Source organism: Talpa occidentalis, unplaced genomic scaffold (assembly GCF_014898055.3).
Source record: "Talpa occidentalis isolate TD23 unplaced genomic scaffold, MPIMG_talOcc4v2.1 talOcc4.10, whole genome shotgun sequence".
Lineage (NCBI taxonomy): Eukaryota > Metazoa > Chordata > Mammalia > Eulipotyphla > Talpidae > Talpa > Talpa occidentalis.
In genome coordinates this window covers 79,680,593-79,699,284 of record NW_023600993.1, presented here as the reverse complement: position 1 = coordinate 79,699,284, position 18,692 = coordinate 79,680,593, and the positions used below count along the sequence as shown (strand labels likewise).

At 41.7% G+C, this 18,692-nt stretch overlaps 1 protein-coding gene across 4 annotated transcripts in view; it reads left to right on the top strand.

Annotated features, from left to right (window-relative positions):
• Positions 1-7,600: 7,600 nt before the first annotated feature.
• Positions 7,601-18,692, top strand: part of PLCB4 (phospholipase C beta 4) — a 379,157-nt gene continuing 368,065 nt past the window's right edge. For 3 of the 4 annotated variants that reach the window (XM_054696412.1, XM_054696407.1, XM_054696400.1), the window contains exon 1: positions 7,601-7,636. The gene's annotated coding sequence lies outside the window, so the exon portion shown is untranslated. Of the gene's footprint in view, positions 7,637-7,758; positions 7,894-18,692 lie in introns of those variants that run through there. The other variant, XM_054696404.1, reaches the window with a different exon arrangement.

The following is an 18,692-nucleotide window of genomic DNA, read 5'->3' as shown; positions in this document are numbered from 1 at the left end:
TATCCACAAACCAACTTATGTCCACAAATGCTTATGAATGGAGAAAATAGAGTAAATAGACAGCTATTGAATCCATTTCATTGTAGACTAAGACGAAATCAAATACTAATCAAACCCTGGAAATGCAGGAATAATATAAGTAACATTAAGGAAAAGAAGGAAGAATAAAAGTGGGTAGTAGTAATAGTATATGGATAACCTTTAGAACCAGGTGCCAAAGATATGATTATACTTATCTTACAAAGAAAACAAGAGATATAAGTGAAGATAAGTCCAAAGCTACAAACACTAAGAAAAATAATGTAAGCAACTAAAATTTTGGGTGGTATAGAGGAGTGGAAAGGAAATGAAATACATCATTTCAATATTGCTCATAGGAAGTTTACAACTGCATCTCTGTAAAAGTGGGGGAACACCACAGCGTAGCAAATGGGTGCCATTTTCCCTTTCTCTCCTCTCCCGCTATTAAATATATCTGCCTTGGACTACAGTTCCCAGCATGCCCTCCTGAATGGCATAGTACTTCACTCCTGGAAAGGAGTGAGGGGGATATATATTGGAAGTGAGCTGAAGGAAGAGGGGAAATATATGGAAGGAAGGCACTTGGAGAGACACATGAGTGGGAGATACTTGGAGAGGCTGCTCCTGGGACTTCAGTGTTTTGACAAAGATAGTGGCAGCTGTTATCCTGACCTTGAGGTGGATTATGTGGTGAATTGTGAATTTGGAGTTTTTCCTTCTGTTCCAGCTCTCTTGTGGTCCCCCACCAGAAGATGCCTTAGACTTGTGGCAAGCTTTCTAGCCTCAACCACTCCATTTTGGGTTGAACCTGTTTGTATGGACATTTACCCATGAGAAGATGGGTAATTTTCAAATTTTACTAGGAAATTCTTCTCTCTCTCTCCCCCCTCCAATCAAATCTATTAAAAAATTTTCCCACTAAGGTCTGCTTTCTTGCCTTTGTTCACACAGATGCCTGGAATCTTAGAACATGCACCACTTAACAGTTTGGGGCTCTTGGGTTCTCCTCAGTCACACATTTACATAAGAAGTAATAATATTACAGATGTAATAAATTTTGGCATATCCTTAAAATGGAATAATGTGATGCTATTAAAAAATTGAAGCTATTTTCAAAATCAATTAAATTTTAAAAGCAGTGTGGTGTGCAAGAAGATGGAAGAATATATGTTGTAAGTTGGTATGATAAAGACTCACTGGTAGGAAAAAACAGCAGAAGACTATAATGACAATCTCATGCTTGGACTTGGGGGACAGTCCCTACTTCTAATTATATGCGCTGTTTTACCTTTTGAATTTTGTACCTTGGGCATGTATTACCCAATTTAAAATAAATACCTATATTTCCTTTTCAAGAAAAAATAAGTTAGAATTCTGATTTTGCCCTCCAGGGTTTCACATTCCTTAAAGGTAAAACAATGAAGCAAGTGCTATAACATAGAAATGTACAAGGTGCTTTGGGGAAACATAAGAAACTTAACTCCTACTGGAGGGGTTAGAGAAGCTGCATTTAGAACAGAAAGAAGAATGATTTAAGAGATATTTATAAAACAGAGTCAATCAATTCTTAATGATTGTTCCGGGTATCATGTGAAACTGTAAGAGAAGTCAAAATGCCTCACTGGTTTGGATTTCAGACACTGGGAGGATTTTAGGATCGTTCATTTTTAGTTTAGCAAACATTTATTACTCTCTCATTATGTTCTAAGCACCATGCTAAGCCCTGGAAATTAGAAAATTAAAAAAAAATGTTCCTTGCTCTCAAGGAATGTGAAATCTAATCTTGCATTGTGGTAGATGGTAATGATGGCCTCAATTATTCATCACTCCCTTCTATAGCATCCTCCCAATAAGGACAGGTCACACTACCCTCTACCTAAACACTGGCTGAAACCAGTGACTTACTTGGGGCAATAAGATGTTAGGAGACTTCATACAGCATGGGTGTGAAATGGGTGTGCATTGGCCCTTGTGCCTCTGCCATTGCCAATTAATTGAGATGGAATAACGCCTAGTGTGAACCAAGGCAGACACATTCGTTTCTGGTCACATAACATTATTTTGAAAGGTGTGGAGGGGAAGCATAAACATCACACAAATATTTTGCAGCTAATTATTTGTCTGCATATTTGCTAAAATTAACAAAATATATATGAGGGGATCCTAATGAGTGGATGTGCTCCATAGTCAGGCTTATGTCATAACTTTGTGCAAATTAGAAAACTATCCCTTTGTGGGGACAGATGCAGCAAGGGACACATGTCAGCTGGCTGTACTTGTCCTTAAGCAGTGGACAACCTTTTTCACCACAGGGCGTAGCTCTGCTTAAATCCTACATAGGACTCTTTAAATGTCAGAAGTTCATGTGGGTCCCAGAAACTCAATCTTCACATTGATGAAGTGCTAGTACATTTGTCAGCCCCTTTTATAAAGCCACGAAAAGAAAACGTTTTGGAGGAAATACCTATAAAATACAAAGAGAAAGAAGTTTTAACAAAAGATCAAAGTCTAGATTTTATGGAGTTCTATCAATATTTAATTAAACTTGTCTTTGTTCTGTGACTGGATTTTCTTGTACTGATGTATCTGTAACTTCTGAAGTGGAAGTTGAGGTCCAGCATTATAATTGGGCATATAACCTGAGCAACTCACACAGCCTCTCTGAGACTTGAAATGCTTATCAGTGGAAATGATTGTATCACATGGTTCTCTCAGTCATTTCTAGGTGGAAACTTGCAAAATCTATTGCTTTTATCTTAGCCAGCACATGTTACGATGGCAAGAATCACTGAAAGAGGAAGGCCAGAGAAATCCATTTTTGTGTGTGGGTGAACATTTTGAGCTTCCTGAGACATAGAGGAACAATAAATTTAACTGAATTGTACTTTTGTTATGATTCCAACCACATGGAGTCAGTGAAGGAAAGAAAAGAACATCGAGTCTTGTTGAATGTGCAATTGATATTTTTATTGTCAGTTAATGTATTTTTCTTATCTTGTTGCAGCATAACAGAGATGGTAGTAACAAATCATTGTATTTACAAAAATGATTTGTTCATATTTAAAGAATGAAGGAAACATAAAGCCATGCAATTAGGCCAGCAGTTTAGCAGCCTCATTAAGTAGCGTGTATATTTTCCATATGTTCTCATTTCATTTTATGTAATCTTGCCATAAACATCAGGTAAGTAGGAACAGTGCACTCACTTGTAAATCAAATCCCGTAGGTTGAATGCTGACATCCACGTTTGAGGTTTTCTAATTTACATCTAACAACACATATTCCTGACATTTCAAGGCAATGATTACAGAGGTTTTGGCATCGGAAAAAAATAATTGAATTGCCTTTTGATTTATTTGAGAAGGAGAATCCTTTTTTTTTAATGCAGTAATATGTCATAGTTTTATTTGTGCTTTTTTGCATAAAGCATAAAACATTTAACCATGATACAGAATAACCTTTACTTCCACAGAACAGCATGTTAACACAAGTATTGAGCATTAGAATATTGTATTATACTAGTAAGAGGGAATATATAAACAAGTGGTATGAGGGAGTATAGGAAAGGTTTTTAAAAACCATTCCTAAAGTGCTCTTAAAAAAAAAAAAAGACAAAGTTTATGGAGTTTTTAGGAAATAGATCAGATAAATACATGGAATGTAGTATTACAAGGATATGCCACCTAACAATAAAAAGAAACTATATGTACAAGCTACAACGTGGACCCGTCTCACAGATAAAACGAGTACTAAAGGAAGACAGGCATGAAAGCTTACATCATGCAAGGTCCACTTGCAGTTCAAAAACAAAGAAAGCAATTGTAAGGTGTTAGAATGGGTTTACCTGTGCTATGTGTGCATTGACTGAGATGAGGAACGTTTTGGGGTGCTGAAAATGTTCTGTGGCCAGATGGGGTCACACAAATGTTTATGTAAGTGAAAACTCCCCAGGCTCTCATTTGATATTTTCATGTTTCAATGTGTCTCTGTCATCCCTCTGTAGTAAGAGATCTTGTGGTCAATAACATCATCATCGTCATAATCACTTAGCACATCTGAACTCTGCAATCTACTCATAACCTAAATATGGCTCGTACCCAGAAGATTCTATTTTTGAGCAAAATTGTTTGGAATGGAATTAAACCCTCTTTTTTTGTTTCACTTTTCCTCTTATTCCTTTATACTCCCATCAACAATTGATTTAGAAGAAATCTTACATTTGTTTTACAACTGCCACTAAATTCTTCATAAACTCAATGCTCAGGCAATTATCTTAAATATCATTTTCTTTGGGTCTCAGTGTCACTAACAAGCTTAATTCCTCATCACACAGTGGAACCAGACAGAAGGTTAGGGAGGAAATACCCTAGGGCCAAGACAGCCCATGTCAGGCTGATCTGTGAACTGCCAACTTTTAAAAGATATATGTCCCTAATTAAGGCAAACTGGACAAATGGGCCACTGGTGATCTTTTCATTTACAAAGAACAACACTTAAAGAACTAGGTAGAAACTGTGATTAATGTATCACTTTAAATCAGGACAAAAGATGTACTGCCCTTTCTCTAAAAATAATGCAATGTGATCTTTTGTAAATATAGTTGCAACTGTTAACCTAAAGGTCCTCATTATCACTATCCTCCTTCCATGGAAGGCAACAATAATAAATGAGACCTTATTTCTAAAGTCTGTGATTGATCACAAAGGTGTTCAGGGACTCACATTCTAGACAAAGTTTCCGTAATTGGGTCCAGGCATCCTTTTGTGGCAGAAGCAGTTTCCACAGTTTTTCATCCCTACCATCTTCTAAGCCTGACAGCATAGGAAATTTTCTCTCTGTTTCCAGTGGACACTGTGGAAGGCTGATGAGCTTCATTTTCTTGTGAATCACCCACCCAATAGTGTGGCTTGCCTGGCATGTGACCCCAGCAGCAAGATGCACTGATCTGGACCACCATGGAGAGGACTTGGGATAAAGAAGCAGAGCTGGGGTGGGCTTTCCAAAAGGCAACTTCAAGGGTCTCACCATGTCTTCCATAGTAGAGAGCTTGCATTGGGACATTGCCATAAAGTGCCATTGGTCTCCTAGCCAGAGAAACAGTCACCAGTGAACTGAGCTAGGACCATGGACCAGTGAACTGAGCTAGGACCGTGGTGACTGTAGTTCAAGGGTAGAGACACTTGGCCTTTTCCTTCTTCCTTCTAACAAGCCTGATGGACTAAGCCTTGAAGGGCAGGTGGCTGGGACAGGAGGCAGGAAAGGAAGTGTTTAAAGGTCAGGTCCTGTGCCACCGGTTCTCTACTTCTTTGAGGGAGGGGTTAAGTTGGGATCTGCAAGAGGATAGGGAGAAGACTGGATTTTCATTGATTTTGAAGTCGAAGATTTACCATAGTCTGAGTTTTAACACTGAAAATAATAAAACCTTATCAAGTGGAACCACCTCTATGTCCTTTGAATGGGCTCTCTCTGTACTCATACGCCTACAGGTGTTCTCAGTGGGTGTGCTCTAAACGCTCCAGGTGGTTCTCCCACCCTGCTCACTAGCTTCCAATGGGTTCATATCACACTTAGACTAAAGTTTCAATTCCCTTCTGTGTTCTTACACATTTGGTCACCCTGAAGCCTCTGTGACCCCAGTGTTGTCATCTACTCTGTGCCTTGCTCTGCCACTCTGGTCTCCTTTGTATTTCTTGAACATGCCAAGTAAGTCCTCATGTCAGGGCTTTTGCTGTTCCCTCTGCTGGAAAAACTTCCTGGATATTCGTCTGGCTCTCTTCATTCCAGTCTCTTTTTGAATGATGCATGCTTTGAGAAGCCTACTTTGACCTCTATTTACAATAGGCATCCCTGCATCCCACCGCCACGACTCTTCGTTAACCTTTTTACCACAATTCTCAGCACTCTACTTGCACATGCTATTTATAACTGACTCCGAAGGCAGAATCTCAGGCCCCTGACCTGCTGAATCAGAACCTGCACTTTAACTAGTGTGCAGAACACATTTTGAAAGGTGCTGACCTAACACCTGGCAACACTTAAGAATGCCCCATCCAGAATCCGGCAGGGAAACTTGATCTAGACAATTTTTTCTTGGCTTCCTCTTCAGCGGACCGGCTCAGGTGCTTAGGAGCTTTTTCTCAGGGCTGAAATTGCTGCTTAGCAGATTATCTGGGGAGTTGGTAGGCAGCCCTCAGCTCCCTTCTGCTTAAGGATGCCCAGTGGGGAAACTTTCAATCACTGTTTCCCCCCACCCCCACCCCCCACCCCAGCCTTTTGCGTGAAAGGATAAAGCCAGGGGAACAAGCCTTTTGCATCCACTACTGTCTCTGCTCCTCAAGCCACGAGTACTGTTTGCACACAAATTGTCCCTCCATTCCCCATGAGGGCCAGGCGCGTTCAGCACTCCCGGCCAGACGGTCCCACTGCAGCGGCTGAGCATGCCCAGTTCAGATGTGAACGTGGCCCCAGTCCCCAACGCGCAGGTGCCACGTCTCCGGGTTTTGGTGACCGCCGGCGGGGAGCAGAAGGCGGAGTGACCCGGGGGAGGAGGAGCCCTCCCGGGAATCCTGGAGCTGCACTTTGTGAGGGTCCACACAAAGGTTGATGCTGGCTGGAGCACGCTAGGGGTTTATGGGCGACGGTGCCTTGGAGTCACCCGGGGGGGGGGGGTCACTGTAGGACAGGGGTGAACTGGTCACTGGGTGGAGCAGCGCCCCAGCATCCCAGGGACCGAAGTCTGGGGGGTTTGCTTCTCTGTGGTTGCACTTGGGAAAAGACTTTTTGGAACCACTGAAATCTTTCTGCGGCTCCGTTGAAGCCTGCAGAAAAAGAGATAATAGTAGTTACTTGCTTTGGAAGGTTGTTTTTAGAATCACGTGAATAAAAGGCGTTTGGAGCAATGACGGGAGCATTGTAAGCGCTTTATGTTTATTAAAAATATATCTAAATAAACACTGTCCCGGCCCCCACCAGCGGCTTTGGGGCATCAGTTTTCTGCAGTCTTCGCCTCCCTCCACTTTTTACACCGCCCCCGCCCCCTGCCCACCGACCGCAGCGGGGTTCCCCCGGGAGGAGGGTGCCACTCCCCCTTGCCCCCGCGGTTCGCCAGGCGCCACGCGGAGCGCACCCGGACCCCCAGACACCAGGCAGCGCTGGGGGCGTGGGAGAGACCCCCGAGGATCGCGCGGTGGGGCGGCTTCCCCGGACGCCCCAACCCACCTTCTTCCAGCGCGGCCCTCCACCCCCCAGCCGCCCAGCGCGGGGCTACGCGGGTGCACCCCGGGTCCTCGCGGCGCCCCCTTCCCGCCCCGCCGGCTCGCAGCCGCCGGGCGGCCGGCCCGGCCCCTGCCCACCCCCAGCCCAGCCCGGGCGAGCCGCACTGGGCATGCTCCGTAGCCTGGGCAGGTTGGGGCTGCGAGGCGACAGCTCGGGCTCTGAAGCCGGGAGGCGAGATCGGAGGGGGAAGACTCCGGGCTGGAGAGGAGCAGCGGCCGGCCACAGACGGGCGGCGGGCCTGGAGCCTCGGACGCGCCGAGCCCGGCGGGCGGGCGGAGCGGGCCGGCGCTGCCCGCGGGGTTGGCGAGGAGCGCCCGCGGAGACCCCCGCCCTCCGCGAGGTGAGGACCGCGCGCCAGGGAGGCGGTGGGGGGGCGGGGGCCGGCGGGAGGGCGGGACCAGGGCGCCGGGAGGGTCTTGGCGACTGGCGCTTTATGGGGGGTGGGGGTTGGTGGCGCTGGGCGAGCAGTAAGTGAGCTGCACCGCAAACAAGATCTCTCTCTCACACACACGCGCGCACACACGCGCGCGCACACTCTGGGTCTCCAGGCGGCGGCCGTGGCCGCATCCCGGGCAGCAGCTCCAGGCAGAGTGACAGGTAGGAGAAAGCAATTCGGGTCCCACCGGAGGATGCTCCCGCCCCCTCGCCGGCCCGAGCCCGCGGGGCTTGTTTGCTCCCGGCGGGTGCGTCCAGGACGCGCGCGCGCGCTCCCGCATGCCCTGCCCGGGAGCCGGTGCAGGTGCGGGGAGCCTGGCGCCTCCGCGCGCTGGAGACTGGGGTCCCCGCCGCCTCTCACTTCCCCTGTAATCCTTGCCTGCTGGGTTTCCTCAGACTCTGTCCAGACGTTCACCGCTTCTGGCTAGAAATAGCACGGCTCGACGTGTATACGATTTCTTTGGTTGGAAGTAGTTGGCACGGTGCAACGCATGTAGTGTGTGTGCGCGTGGATCTTCCCTCTTCAGGGAAAATAAAAGAAATGATTGACCATTTCCACTTCAAACAACACTAACAGCTTTAGCGCTCCTTGGGGGCAGTGCGTGCCCCCCCCAACCCCCCCGTAAGAATATAAATGATGGAGACTAAAGGTGATCGTATTTTCAGAATTTCATTAAAGTTATCTTTTCCTTAACTAATTAGATCTTGACTATATAGTACAATACTTCTGATTATAGACTTCGCAGGCAGTACTGTAAGAAATGTGGAAATAAGGAATTTCCAATTTCCAAGTGTATCTAAAGTGTAACTTTAGAATTATAACACTATCATACAACTAGCATTTTTTCCAGAGAATAATGCCCGTTATATTTTCATAAATGCACATGTATTTGAGAGCTGACCTTCTAGTCCCTTTCATACATTTGTGATTCCAGCTATTGTTCTAAAACACGTGTTTGAAATTTAATTGTGACCGAAACCTTCATGGAAGGTCACCGATTTTTAAATGGAAATATGACGTATGATGGACTCTACATTAAGAGCGTGTGGAGATAGATGTTTAATAAATGTGTTTGGTAGGAAATAATATCATCCAGGCATAGGCAGATAGAATTGAGTTTCTCCTTTGAAGAGAAATCAGATTCATAAAGTAAACGACCAGGAAAAGCAACTGGTGACTTTATAGGGCAGTCCACTAGGAGGTTAAGAAGTGTCTGAGGAACTGTGTTCTTCAGAAAAGAAAAATGGTGTGTGTGTGCAAAATTTATTACATACTCTTCAAACTAACGTGGCCTAAGTTATAAATTCATGTAGAAGAACAAAAATCTAGCCGGGCAGGCATGTGATTTAATCTCCCATTATCCTGTTATGTAATCTAGACTGCTATTTTTCATAGGACAGTCCTGCGTATTTTTCGGCTGGTGTTTTGATCTATTGTGATCTTCTTCTTGAACTGTAGAAGTTTAATAAATGATTGCCATCTTGGTAGAACACCTGTTTTCATAAGAATTTATTTTTTATTGGCATTTTTATCACTTTTGCTGCCAGAATTAGTAACCCTTTGCATGTAACATCACATATCCAAGGTACTACTCTGTATCTGGTAACAATTCCCTCCAACTATATTATTACTCAACCATCTGAACTTAGTTTTGATTTAGCTTTGATGATATCAGTACCCAACTCTGAATTAATTGCTAGTGAAAATGCTCTCCTACAAGAAATTGTCAAAACAGAATTTCTAAGACTTCATTTGATCGGTGGATACACATTTACATCTGTCAGGCTAATGCTACCTTTATTTTACAAATGCACATCCATTCAGAAGACCTTTGTTCTGAAATACTCTTCTAAGTTTTATATTTTTGTGCCTGAAATGTGAGTGACGTTGAACTGCTTATATGCCCTGAAATCTCGAGGTAGTGTGTTTTTGCCTTATGAGGTAGTGAAATAAGCAAGCTTAAAAAGTGGTAAGGGTTACCAGAATGCTCTTGCACAAATGCATTTTAAAAATCTGTATCATCTCATTGAAATATTTCATCTGCAGCAGAGACCTGACCAGTGCCTTTAGTCCTGCTATTTTGTCTTTCCCAAGAACATATCCAACCCTCTTTAGTTAATGTATGCTGTTGATTTTGGCAGCATTGGACAGTAATATTTGGCAATCCAAATGATGATGGTATTTTCCTAAGATGCTATTGTACTAAATCCATTTTGGGGGGTGATTTATCAAGAACCGAAATACTGGCGAATTGCTTGCTTAGAATTCATTCTACCCCAGGCTCCAAGTTAAAATCCAGGTAGAAGTGAGCTCCAGAGCTGTTGTGTTGTTTTCCTTTCATCTGTCATATTGGCATGTTAACTTGTGAAAGGATGTAATATCAGGGAAGTCACCTTCTAGATTGTGTGTCTGCATTTTCATCCCCAAAGTTTCAGACGTAGCTGGCAAAATTAAGTATCAGAATTAAAGAATAATTTTTTTTGTGAATTAGTAAAATACATGTTAGCTGCTGAGTTGATTTAATATTTTTTAATTTTAAATTTTTATGTTGGGAATAAATTTTATCTTTTTGAATCAGAGCACTTGGGTAATAGAGTGATCAGAGAGAAAGATGATGTATTTCTCATGTTCTCCAGCATCTCCATTGAGATGCCCTTCATAGTAAACTCAGATATTTTTTGAAAAGCAAAAATATTCTTTGAAACTTTAAATTATTTAGCAGCTAGTACTAAATTATTGTCTTTTGTGACCACTTATAGAGCAAGGATCAAACAACATGTTTATTAGCTCTGATGACCCAGGTTTTTAATAAACTGTCAATCATAGAATTCTGTAAAACCAAGAACTAATGTATTTGAGATGCAGAATGAGGTCAAGGACTAATGGCGACGTTTCCATGATCACATTTGGTATTTCATGTCCAGACTGAAATCTCAAACATAGTTGATTTCCACCTCATAATATGAGCTTCTCGGCATATTAGTGTGTGTCAAGACAAAATATACTTTTCATTGCTCATGGTTGGCTGCAGCAACTTTCTATTGTTTTGCTTTCAGTGTTCAAATGTTAACCTTGTTGGAGAGGACACTGTTTAATTCTCATTGTTGTCCACTCCACATTTTCTGTTTCCCTGTAGTATTCAGGAAATGAACTAACCTTGTGTAGATATTTCTTCCATTCCTCTGTATTTGTTTTTCTCTTTCATAGTTTCTCTTATGATAAAGTCTCTCTCTTTGAAGTAGAAATACTTCCTCAAGGTGTAATGTTATTTACCTAGTTGTACCTTAGAATTATAGGAAGGTTTCCCATATTTGGAGACTGTGATAGTCTCACTAACTGAAGGTAAAGATGGGTTTACTTCATCCCCAGTGCAAGTTGAGTTGTGCGATAATGCATTACTGAGAAGTGTGAGAAGTTTGCATTGCTGTTTTCAGAGTGAAGCCTGCTTTCAAAAATACCATCTCAGAATGCATTTTCACTCAATTGCAACAACCACCCCTAAATCCCACTTTCTAAAAGTCTTGTCTGTAAGCTCATGCCTGTGCATGTTTTTCATATGCTGTAACCCAAGTTCATAGAAGAGATAAAAGCCGTAATGCCCTGCCTTCCAAATTTCAGCTCAGGGAGCCCTATGTTCAAGAGGATGAATGACCAGCCGGATTTTATTTTCTCTTTTCTCTGTGTGAACGCCAACTACTTTTTCTCCCTCCCCCCCTTTTTTGGTGGAATCAAAATAGTTGAAAGGAACATAAATCAGAAGAAGGTTTTTCTCTGAATACCTCTCTTGCCTACTACCTATAAAACCTTCAAAGAGAAAGTTGAAAATCTGACCTCATGATCGTATTATCTTAGCCCCTTGACTGGGAGTCTCCTTGCAGCTCTTAGTCCATGTTCCTTTGGTGAGCTGAGGACTGAAAATTCTGCCTTTAGCCACTGAGCCACTCTTGAGCCAGGCAAATCATTACCTTAAGATAAATTGCCCTTCTGAAAGCATTCTTTTCCTCTTGAACAATTAAAGGATGTTTTTGGCTCCTGACATGAGTGAAGTAATCATTTCCTTAGAATGGGACGACAAAAGTAATTATAAGCAGCTCATTCAGAGAGAAGAGATCACAGACCATTCGATTTACATTTGACATCTTAAGCTCTCCCTTTCCCAGAACAGGAGTCCTTCACCTTGAGTCCATCCTGAAGTGGTCTGAGTTTGGAATTTACTGGGTCCATGAATATATTTGGCAAGTGAATTACACCTTTCTTTTAACGTACTCAAAATGACAGTTATGGAAGGTATTAGCATCAGTGCTAATGTTAGCTGATGTTATTGGCTTGATAAAAAAATCACATATATTACTATGTGTGTTCAGTTTTTATTGTTTTCGTGTGTATATTTCAATAAAATTGGTTTCCTTTGTACTTAAATTTATGCATAAAAATATAATACTGAAGGCCTCCCCTGGTGGCGCAGCGGTTGAGCCCTGGGCTGCGAAGCTGCCTGCAGCCTCTGCAGCGCCGGTTCGATCCCCGGCCACCAGAGAGGGTCCCACATGGTGCACAGACCTCTCCTGCCGCGCCCGCTGTTCCCCTCAGCAGTGTATTTCGGTCCATCTGCCTGTTCTGTTCCCTGCTCTGGCTCTGGTGAGTTCTCTTACCCTCCTGCGCTTCTGACTGTACCCAGTGCTTGCACAAATAAATAAATAAATCTTAAAAAAAAATATTATACTGAGAAGGGTCCAGGATTCACCAGATGGAAATGATGAGTGCGACCCATTCGAGGTAAAGGACAACAGCTCTAGAAACACTTGGAAGCCAGCTGATGGGTAAATAGGGAATTGCATGGTGGGTTTGCTTTCAGCAACGTAAAGCTGCAGAGTCCTTCAGTTGTTGGAATCACGCCAGACCTGAGTTCAAATCCTGATTCTGTCATGTGTTAGCTGTGTGAGCCTGGACATATACCCCGGGTCTCAGGTGCCCCATCTTTATGACGAAGAGACTAAACTTATAAAGTCAAAAGTGCCAGTCATTGCTCTAAGAACGATTCTGTGTATTGTGTTACTACTACTGCTGATACAACTGCTATTATTTCTCCTACTAATAGTAGTAAGTTACCGCTCACCCGCTTGTTCTTCCACATAGGAGTAGATGCCGTTGACTTATCCACACAAAGCAAGCTAAGTGAGCTCCTATAAAACTTCTAGTAAAAGACACTTCCTCTACCCTTCCCCAAAACCCCTTCTCCCCCTCACCACATGCAGAAAGTTGTGGTTACCCTTTAAATTCACTCTCAAGTGCCAGGTCTTCCTCTGGATTTGCCTGACTTTGTGACTGCAGCTAGACAGAGGGACCTAATATTAACTTACCCTTTGTGACCTCAAATTCTGAGACTGTAGAGTTTTGAAATATAACTCAGTGACCAGATGCTATCTTCTAGGCAGGCTTTTAAAAAAGACCATATTAAGCCATTTAGGCCTGAAAGGAGAGAGGCATCCATTAGAATAATTTGGGGATCCCTAATGATTAGAGGGAGACTTCTGCCCCCTGTTTTCCCATGTGGCTTTAGTGGGAGCATTGAACATCTCTTTTTCAATAGAAAAACAGCAGACATTTTTAGACACTTAAACTGTACCAGGTCATTTACTCTTCCCAACACCCTCTTGGTGATTACTGATAATCACTTTACATTGGAGGGAACTGAGGCATGGAAACGTTAAGTTACTTTCTTCAGAGAATTACAGTTAGAGATGGGATTTGAACCCGGAAAAGCAGACACCAGAATTCCAACTTCTGTCCATGCTACTGCCACTAAGGCACGTGCTGTTGAAAGATTTGTACCGAATGATCCTTTGGGGGTAGCCTAAAGAAATAAGTTTAGTTTTTTTTGAGAGTCAATTTTTGCCTGGTGACATGCCTCATGGCCTGCTAGGATGTGACACACTGTTTCCTCTGAGACCTGGGAAACACATATGGGTGCCCCAGTGTCAGAGACCTTAGGAAGAAGTGGGGACCTTGCTCCATGGGGAGCTCTGACCTGCCTCTTAGGGCACCAGCTGCCAGGCGGTCACAGAGCTCAGGGCTGCCAATGCCTCTATAGTTTTAAGAGACACATGATATCCAGACTTGTTTTGATGAAGAGATTTCATCAAAAATGTGTAGAAATAAATAAAAATAAAAATATATATGTCAGTCTGGGGGTGGCCAAATGAAACACATTTATAGAAGGCATTCAGCCTGTGACCTACCATTGTGATGCTTTTGTTAACTTTAAGAGCTTGGAAACATATACCAGAAAATGTCAGTTGTTTTGTCTTTAAGTAAGAGCGATATCTTCTTTATTCTGGCTTTTAAAAAAATTCCTGTTAAATTCTTTAGAAAGGTTGTGATGGTCATTTATTTCCAGTGCACATACATTTCAGATTCTGAGTTTCTGCCTGGTTTCCCTCTTCTTATTTTTCTAAGACGTTCGTAAATACACAGAGTTGAGGGAGGCCGACCATAGTTTTCTCTCCTATTTAAAGAACAACACCTAAGTGTGGAGAAACTGGTGACAGCACTTAATGGGGACACTGAGGTTCTCTTGCTCATGTCATTGATTTGAACTCTGACAAGTCACAAAATATCCCCCTTGCTGTATTTGACATGCAGAAAGTAGATCTGTCTCTGCAGGTTAGTGTTTCAAATGTGTAGTGTGCTTCACGACTATCATTTTACTTTTGGCTCTTATATGAGAGTCCCACTGGATCAAATGAAAGCAAAATTCCTTTCAGATGGGCTTCCCTCATGTCTGCTGAGGCACTGCCATTGGACAGATCACAAGAACCCCCTCTAGAATTTGTTGATTTTTTGTTTTTGTTGGTTTTCACAGTGATGTATGTGAGGCATTAATATGTTCCAGTTGAAATGGTGATGCAGAAATACAGAAGCAAAATGTAAAATAATCTCTCCCACCTACATCCATCCCCAGATATAGCTGTTGGCAACAGCTTAGAATGCCTCTTGCCTTTTCTTTTTTTATGCATTTACATATACAGTTATATATGTATTTTTCCCATATTACATAAACTGGAACACATAATGTACATTTTCTGGGATGTGCTGTTGTCCACTCAAGTGTATGACATGAAATCTTTACATTTCATATAGTAGTTATCTTTTTCTTCCTATGTGCATTAACTTGGGTGACGTGGACACTCCATATTTCATTCACTATTCTCCTGGTTTCACCTTTATAAATAGAAAGATTGAAGCTCTTTGTACATAGGTCTTCATGAACTTCAGTGAGAATTACTCATAGCTAAATTCCTACAAATAGTTCTATTTGGTCAAAAGGTTATGCACATTTTACATTTTGAAAAAGCGTGGCTATATTGTCTTTTAAAAATCTGTTCCCCACAGATTTTCTAGCTTTGAAGCCTCTAATGAAGAACATATCCTCTAACTGAAGCATGTCCCACATTTCTACATTGCTTCATTCATTCAGTCATATTTCAGTGATATAGAGCACACCAGGAAATGACTTGCCAAATAGTTGATGTCCTCAGAATTCATTGAAAATATGAGACTTAGTAAAAAAGAAATTCCCAGTTTAGAGGCTAATTAAAACAAAACTCTTTAATAAAGAGAATCTTGTAAAATCAGAGTTTAAAGTCTGTATTATGGTTGATTTGTTGGCTGTGAAAGTCTAGAACCCTCAGACCACAGACCTGTATAAACACCCTGGATTATATGGTCAAAGAAATGAAGCATTAGCTAGCAGAGGTTGATATTGATCTGGGAAAATAAAGTTAATTTCATTGCTAAAAATTCTGTGTAGGCATATTGATATCTTTAGATATTCAAATATTTAATTATTTAAAAATCTTTTTTGATATTCTACTTAAAGAATTAGAAGGGTCAGAAATCTAGGTCAGTGATTCCCAAGTTTTTTTCTTTTTCTTTTTTTTTTTTTAACAAGTGAACACTCCAGTAACTATAATTGTTATCAATAATATGAGGTGAATTATTAATTTTTAGAGTTTCATGATATCCCTCGAAAGACTTGGTATCATGATATCAGAGTTAGCAAATCTTAATGTGGACAAACAGTAGAAAATGAAATGTTGATTCTGTTTTCAGAGATGAATTTGCTTCTTTCATCTGTTTCTCCAGATACCCATTTTTAAAAAAATATTCTGGCTAGGTTGACAGTGACATTCAGATTCTGATTGTATGCCTTCTGCTGTTTATTTTTACAGCACACTGTGAATTGTAGAAATATGATAGAATTTAATCGTGTTCCTTGGCATTGAAACCTTGCGTATTAAGAAAGTATGTAAAGGGTTTTGCTTATGGAAATGTTACAGCATTTTTACAGTTTACAGTCCATTTCCTTTGATAATATCTGAAAGCCACAGTGGAGGGCCCCACCTGGTCACTCTTTAATCCTGTGTTATTCAGGGCTTACTGGGGAACAGATGGCATGTGTCAACGGAATCCTTGGGGGAGGGCTTAATAAAGGGCCCCTTTTTTGAAGGTGTGGGCACATGTAGGGAACACAACCTGGGGGTGCTACAGAGGGTGTTAGCGGCCATGGGAAGCTCCTATTCCAAGAAAAGAGGCAAGAAGGGCTGTCCCACCAGTGCTGTGATCTTTTGGAGAAGGACACAAGCAACTTTGTTGTCTCCCTGAGACTTGGGTTTGGAGTGACATTGAGGACTTCTTTTTGGACACATTGATTTGAAAATAGCCATTGAACTTCACCACTGACATCTCCAGTAGACAGTGGGCTGTGACTGGAGCTCAGACAAGAAGGGGTCAGAAGTATTGGAGTTACGACTGAATAGGTGGCTGTAAAAATGGTAAAAGTGGATGTTATGCAGAATGAGTTTGTAAGTGAGAATAGTCGAGAACAATGTAGAGATCTCCCAAGAACACCATTTTAAGGGCATCGGAGTGGGGGATAATATGTCTACCCCAGTCTCCTCTTGCCTCCAACCTTTACCTAGTGCTTTCTGTTAATGGAACCCAGACAGAAGCCAGAGGGCAAGGGAGAAGAGGCGTGGGTGGAGAAGGCTGACGAATGCGTCTAGGGAAGACATGGCAGACTCTACCCATTGTCCATTCCAGAGCAGAGGTGTGCATGGGTGAAGTGTCAGGATAGGTTGGGAAATCTATGGTATGATTTTTGTGAATAAATAAAAGAAAACTCCAGCTATCATGATTAAATTTAAATTGAAGCTGGGAATGTTCTGTGGTGCCACATTACTGCTATCAGTAAGAATTGTGGTGGGCCTTAGAGAAACATTTAAAAAACATGTTTTTAGCTCATTTGGAGTGGATACTGTTTCTTGGGAAATGCCTAGAATGGGAAACTTTATGTACTTTTCTGACGAAACAAAAGTGTAGTCTATAGACAAGAGAGAAGGGACTCATAAAGTCTGACAACGTGGTGTGGGTACCTAAGCAATAATTCCTTTGCTTTTAATATTTTATGAAAATATTTTATCTAAAATGTCAGGTACCTGGGGGAAGAGACTAAGAGGAAATTAAGGTTATTAACAGTAATTTTCCTTCAAAGAAGTCAATTTAACAGAATCATTAGCATCACTGAATAGAAATGAACAAGCTGTATTTTCTCATTTGTTCATCAGGGCAGTGAGACTCTAAGATTCAGGCTTATTTATCCTTTGGTTCTCTTGGCCCTGTTGTTTGAAAAGGTGAAGACTGCTCTGTTTGGTTTCTGTACTCGTCTTGAATGAACAAGCAATGAAACTTGATTAGAATCATAAAATCATACTGCTGGAAGGAATATCAGAGCCATCTCTTCTTATCTCTGAATTTTATGGTGTAAGAAATCAAGGCACTCGTTATTAGCAACTGCTGCTGTGCAAATTCCCTAAGTTGGTGACTCTGGCCAAGTCACATCACTTTTCAACATGAAGGAATTAAATTGCATATATTCATTTCTGCTCTTATCTTTATAGTCTCCTGAAGTCCTTGTTTCCAGAACTTCCTATTACTTCTGTATTGTTTCAATTATTATAGGCAGACTTTTATGAACCCCTCTTTTCCCACGCCATCCTATGGAGGTCTCTACATTGCTCTTAACTCCTCTCACTTACAAATTCTGTACAAAACAACGCATCCACTTTTCCACTTTTCCAGTCACCTAGTCGCTGGTGATTCCTCTATACCTGAACTCTTGTCTGAGAGCCAGTCATAGCCCATTGTCTGCTGCAGATCTTGATGTTGAAGTCCAGGGGTGCTTTCAAATATGTGTGTCTGAAACAGAAGCCCTCAATTCCTCTCCAAACCCATGTCTTATCCTGGGTTCTAAATCTTCTTGAAGCAAATCACCAATCTGTTGAGTCTACCCTATTAGTAACTTGCATTCCATCTACTCTTCTCCATTCTTCTTGCTGCTGCCCTAAGTTGATGTCTTCAACGTTTCATGCCTTGATTGTTCTAATAAACTTTTCAGTTTCCCTATTGCTTGCTCTTTCTCATTCATTTTATTATTCTTGTATGTACTTTTAAATTAAGTAACAAGTACCATGATTTGCAGCTCTTACCCTCAGTTTTATAGTTAACTGGAGGAGATTGACAGTCAGTTACTTTGTAAGTTTACAACTTTGCCTGTTTACTACCTTGTTCATATTCAGCTGAAATAATTTGCACAAAATAAATCTTATTATAGCATTACTTCTAAATTGTTTGAACAGCTCCCTTTTGTATTCAGGACTTTATTCTTTCTACTCATTTTGGAAACCACCTATGGCCAGACCTTTACAACAAAGTTTTAACTCCTTTATTTGCATCACCTGCATTAAAGTGTGTTAAAATTCCAAGAACATGATTCTGTGACTATAGTGTCTTTACTGATTTTGTACTAACCCCCTTCTTCAAGTGACTGAATTCTATAGCCCTTCAATGGATATCATACAGTTGTCATCTTCTCAGCAAAGCCTTTGATTTCCACTCCAGGTTG